Below are 6,004 nucleotides of genomic sequence, written 5' to 3'. Positions count from 1 at the left end.
TAAACAAAAGACAGTGAAAATACTGGGAGCTCTGGTGATGCAGTGTCTAAAGCATTTGACTGCTAACCAGAAGACTGGTGGTTCAAATCCACCAGTCACTCCTCTGAAGGAAGACTGTGCAATCTACTTCCATAGAGATACTGCCTCGGAAACTCAAAGAGGGATCGCTATGAGTTGGATTCCACTTGATGGCAGTGAGTTGTGAGATATGCAAAAAGAAACAATAACTAGTCTTAGATTGTCCCATATACAAAAATCAAATTAAAGTGGACCATAGACTTAAATGTAAAAGCTAAAACTATAAAACTTTTAGAACAAGAACAAACAAACAAAATACATAGGAGAAACTCTTGGAGACCTTGGGTTAGGCAATGATTCTTTAGATTGAGCACAAAAAGCATGAGTCATAAAAGAATAAATTGACAAATTTTACGTCATCAAAATTAAAAACTTCTACTGTTTGTAAGACCTGGTTAAAAAAAATGAAAAAATAAGCCACAGAGCAAGAGAAAACATTTGCAAAACACATCTGATATAGGGTTTGTTCCATATATCGCTGTTGCAACTCACCCATAAAACAAACACAATTTTTTTCAATGGGCAAAAGATTTGAGCAGACTACTTCACTAAGAAGATGCAAGCACATGAAAAGATGCTTAGTATCACTGGCCATAGGGAGATGCAATTAAAGCTACAGTGAGAGATCATCACACCCCAAAGGAGTACAATTAGTAAAATTTAACAAAAACTGACAATAACAAATACTAGCAAGGACACACGGCAACTGGAACTCTAATAATTGCTGGTAGGGATTCAAAACGATGTAGCCACTTTGGGAAGTTTCTTATAGAATTCAACATACACTTACTGTAAACCAAAAAAAAAAAAAAAAAAAAACCTCACTGCCTTCGAGTAGGATCCGACTCATAGTGACCCCTCCTTGGGTTTCCGAGGCAGTATCTCTACCAAAGTAGATTACCCAACTTTCCTTCCGAGGAGTGGCTGGTGGGTTTGAACCTCCAGCTTCTGGTTAGCAGTCAAGTGCCTTAGGCACTACCTCCTACACTTACTGTAAGACTCAGTAATTCCACTCCTAGGTATTTACCCAAGAAAAATGAAAAATATCCATTAAAAAAAAAAAAAAACCTATACTAGAATGTTTATATCAGCTTTATTTATAATCTCTAAAACTGGAAACAATGCAAATGCATATCATAGATATGGATAGAATGGATAAACCAGTCGCGATTCATCCAAACAATAGACTACCACTCAGCAATAAAAAAGTAACAGAACTGAAATACGCAATATGGATGGATCTCAGAAATACCAGGCCACGTGATAGAAACTAAGCTCAAAAGTCTATACACTTTACAAGACATTCAGAAAAAGGCAAAGACATCTGCCTAACCTGTGCACCCACATTAGAAAGTATTCAACAAATGCTGGGTTAATGGGTAAAGGAGGAATCGTTGCTGACAGAGCAAGGTGCACAGAGGGCACAGACTGACGCGAACGCAAACAGGCACTGGACGCCCACACCCACCCACAGGATGGGAAAAATGAGGGAAGACGAGAGTCGAAGCTATCGTCTCTGAGTTCAAGAGCTTAAACCACCGGACCCGGGTTAGTGACTACACGAATAGATCAATGAATAGCCTCTAGCGTTTCTCTGGCCTGAGGAAAGGCGTGTGTGCCCCACCCTTTTTAAAAATCTTATGTCCCCACGCCCGGCACTGAGCAGGCAGGGCTTGCTTGCATCTGGAAGGAAGTTTTTTTCCAGGCACTAGAACGAGTCGGGGACCAGAGGCGGGCTCCTGCTTAGACTGGTAGCAGTAGAAGGAGATACGGCACCACCGCGGCCCCGTCCGGCTCTCCCCCTTCCCACTCCGCATCACTTACCCAGGCCTGCCGCTCCAGCTGAGCGTACAAATTGGAGCCTTTGAGCTTTTGGACTATATGAGCGATAATGAGAGACAGATCCGACTCCTCCTGCAACATTTCCCCTGGCCCTGCCCGCCAAAGCGCGGGGACAGGCCGCCGGCGCGGGGAGAACGGGTACAGGGTCCCACTCTGGGCCAGTGACACTTGTGCGGGGGCCTTATTACGCAGGGACTCCTCTGGCAGGCGTTACCAGGCAACTGCCGGGTTGTGCGTCCGTTCTTCTCTTGTCCCCCACGCGCCCGGAGGTCTCAACACCTGCGTTCCGCGGGTAGCTTTTCATTCCATTGTTCCTGCTCAGGCTAAGGTTGAAAGGCGAGAGGAGTTATTTCCCCCAGGTTATAGCACTTCTGTTGCACAAGGGGAACCCAGAGAGTCGTGAGTTTTGTGTGCTCCTATAAAGGACCATTTCTCTTTCATCCCTCAATCTCTGCAGAAACAGAGCCACCCAAAGTAACAGGCAAAGTGCCCCCTAAGAATTGTCAGGCTCTGACAGTTGAACTTAAGGAACTTAGGCAAGGTTCTTAAATCTCAGATCTCAGGTTTTCCTTTTGTAAAATAACAACCAGTTCACCAAATGTTGCAATGAATAACTGAGGTAACAATTTTGAAGATGCCTAGCACTGTACATAAGCAACTCTGGTGGTGCAGTACCTAAGATTTTTGACTGCTAACCATAAAGTTGGTGGTTCAAACTCACCAGGCACTCTGCAGAAAAGATGTACCACCTCAGAAACCCAAAGAGGATCACTATGGGTAGGAATCTACTTGATGACAGTGAGTTTCTTTCTTTTTTTTTGGTTTTGCATTGTACATAGCACTCTGCTTATTTTCCCGTGTTCTATTTCTTCTATTCTCTGGAGTCGGAGGCTAGGAGTAACAGACAACCTCTTATCCAACAGCTACAACTCAACGAAGATGCATTTACTGATAGGCAATTCCAGGATGAATGAAACATTGTCCCAGTTTTCAAAGAATTTGTAGTCAAGATCCCTCCTCTTCCATTCACTCATTTATTCATATTCATTCTGTTTTTGTCATGAGTCAGAATCGACTCAACAACAATAGGTTTTGTTGTGTTTTTCAACTTATTGAGCATTTATATACAAGGAACTGCATGGGCACAAAGGTATATCAAACATGGTTCTTGCCTTCAAGGAAATATATCACATATTTTTAGGAGTACTCAAAGTGGGTGATTTAACTAATTGAATGGCATTCCTAAAAGGCCAAAGGCAGCTAGAAGGGATTAAGGAATAATAAACACATTACAAGAATCTGGCCAAAATAATCGAGTTAATTTTAAATGTGTGAGTTGTTTTGTTTTATATTTTTCATGAAAGGAGTTGTTTTGTTTTATATTTTTCATGGCGAGAGGGGCAGCTGTGACTGCGTGGGACACAGGTCCCTGTTTGGGGCACAGCACTTGCCTCAGGGAGTCAGACAACTAGAAGTAAAAGGAGGTTCTGAGAGGCATGCCAAGAGTCTCATCCAGGTTCTCAACTGCACCACAACTGGCGTCTCAGAGAGCTGCCTACAGGACCAGGATGGCCCAAGTGCTCCTATTCTGACTTCTGAGCTCTGGGAATCTGTGGTATTTTTAACAGGTTCCCAGGTGATGCAGCCGGCTCTGAGATGACAATGAGAAAAGGGTAAAAATACCCACCTGCGGCCCTGCTGGGGGAGGGTGCCTACAATGTGAGACCAGCACTCTGCACTGGGTATGAGGAGAGGAGGCTGGGCTCTCGAGGCCTGAGGGGCTCTCAGCAGAGGGGACCCAGGCAACAGGCAAGAGCTAGGGAGGCAGCCTTCAGAATGAGGCAGCTCCAGTCAACCACTAGGAGCTGAAGTCCCCAAAGCCTTCACTGGGCTGCTTCTTGGCTTCCTGGGCAGCTATGCTAGTGGACGGCTCTTTCTCTGTGCCTACTTCGTGGCCACTGGGCTGATGTACTTGCCCAGCCCCTGGTGGCATGCTTGGTTGGGGTTCTGGGCTCCTCTGCTGGATCAGCTTCAGCAGGGTGTTCAAGAAGTCCTCTTTCAGATTCGTCTTCTTCATCTTCTTGGCAATCTGAGTGTCAGCCTCCCTGCAGGAGTCCACAAACATTGTAGTGGATGCAGATCTCATCCCCAGAGCATCAGTTTGGGGATCATTCTCTACTTTCTCAATGACTGTCAGTATGTGGAAGTCTCTGACAACCTGCCCCCAGATGGTGTGCTTCTTGCCCACATAGGTGCAGGAATGGAAGGTGATGAAGAACCGAGACTTGTTGTTGTTGGGCCCCGAGTTGGCCATGCTGAGGATGCCCTGGCCCATGTGTAAGAGGTTGGGCCAGAACTCATCTTTGAAAGGCTTTCTCCAGAATGACTCTTCACCTATGCCAGTGCCAGTGGGGTTGCCACTTTAGATAACCAAGTTCCTGATGGACCTGTGGAAGATGGTGCCATCCTAGTAGTGCTTCTTGTAGAGCCTGATGAAGTTCTTACAGGTCTTTGGTATCAGGTCAAAGTGCAGCTCCAGGTTCAGGGGGGCCCTGCTGGTATGGAGCCAAACTTAACCCTTCTTCTTCACAAACTGGTAGTGCAGGATGGTGCTGCTTCCGGCATCATTTCTGGAACCATGGCTGTGGAGATGAAGTAGTGAAGTTCTTCACCTTCCCAATGAAGTAGTGGGTGACGTTCAGCTTGTCCACTTTTTCCTTCTCCAGGGCCTTCAAAGTGGCCTCCAGAACTTTATTCCCTTTGTACTCCTTGTACAGCTCCTGCAGTCTCCCCAGGTCTTTGGGTTTGTGTTTTTCAGGTAGTAAGATGGGTCCTATCTGGCCTTTTCTTCATCCAGGTCTGTCATTTTCATGTTGTTGTTCACATGAAAGAAGTTGGAGATGTTAAATTTGACTATTTTGGTGGGATCCTGGAGGGTGATGGTGTCCTGCTGGGAGAAGGGCTCATTGGTCAGCTGGTCCCAGAAATTCTTGGCCTTGACATTCAACTGCTCCACTGCCTTGTAGGCATAGACATTTCCAGTGGTTCTGATGGACACAATGAGTGTTAGTGGTGAACACGGTGAAGAGCACGGGGTATTTATCTTCACTGTTCTTTGCAAACTTTAGCTTAATCAGGGACCTCCTATCTAGTTTCTCTCTCTTGCGAGGGTAGGTTCCATACTTTTTAGGCCAAAGGAGAATGCTCAATAAGTTAAAGAAGACACCTTCAGAGGTGCACACCAGGTAAAGGAAGGGCTGCAGAGAGAGATTACAGTGATCAAAAGATAACAAAAATTAGTTTTAGGGATACCTGGTTTCTTGCCATCATAGAAGTGAGTGTATTCAGCCCAGGTAATATACATGTTGTGTTTCTGGTGCTGTTGCTTCTCCATGGCAGCAACGGATGTTGGTGACAATGGATGGCAGCACAACAGCAGGACAGCGCCACCCCAAGCCTTAGGCAAGATCCTGGCCACTGCTGGGACCTGAGGCTCAGCCCAGAAGCAAATGCTTGCATGTCAGGAAGTGTGGATATATTTTAAGCAAAGGAAAGGCTGTATCTTAAGACAACAGTCCAAGATTGCTGAGGGGAAAAGATTGCACTAGACTGTTGTTGGTTGCCACTAAGGCAGCTCCAACTCATGGTGACCTTATGTGTAACACAACAAAACATTGCTCAGTCCTGTGCCATTCTCACAACTGTTGGTATGTTTGAGCCCACTGTAGCTATTATGTCAATCTATCTCATGGAATGTTTCCCTCATTTTCACCGACCCTCTATCAACCATGATGTCTTTTTCTAGAGACTGGTCTTTCCTGATGACATGTCCAAAGTCAACAAGATGAAGTCTCACTGTCCTTACTTCTTAGGAACACTATGATTGTATTTCTTCTAAGATTCACTTGTTTGTTCTTCTGACATTCCATGCTTTATTCAATACTCTTCACCAACACCCCAGTTCAGATGCATCAGTTTTTTTTGGGTCCTCTTCTTTAATCGTGCAGATTTCACACACATATGAGACAACTGAAAACATGCTAGAATAAATTTAAACTGTAATATGCTTAGGAATTTTATGGGA

The 6,004-nt window shown here is 45.0% G+C and overlaps 1 pseudogene; it reads right to left on the bottom strand.

Annotated features, from left to right (window-relative positions):
• Positions 1–3,778: 3,778 nt before the first annotated feature.
• On the bottom strand, positions 3,779–5,314 carry LOC103209435 (annotated as a pseudogene).
• Between the last annotated feature and the right edge of the window lie 690 nt (positions 5,315–6,004).

The sequence above is a fragment of the Orycteropus afer genome, unplaced genomic scaffold (assembly GCF_000298275.1).
Source record: "Orycteropus afer afer isolate SDZICR_OR568_19922 unplaced genomic scaffold, OryAfe1.0 scaffold00497, whole genome shotgun sequence".
In the NCBI taxonomy this organism is placed as follows: domain Eukaryota; kingdom Metazoa; phylum Chordata; class Mammalia; order Tubulidentata; family Orycteropodidae; genus Orycteropus; species Orycteropus afer.
The sequence above is the reverse complement of the archived record's forward strand: the minus strand, read 5'-3'. Positions and strand labels throughout refer to the sequence as shown.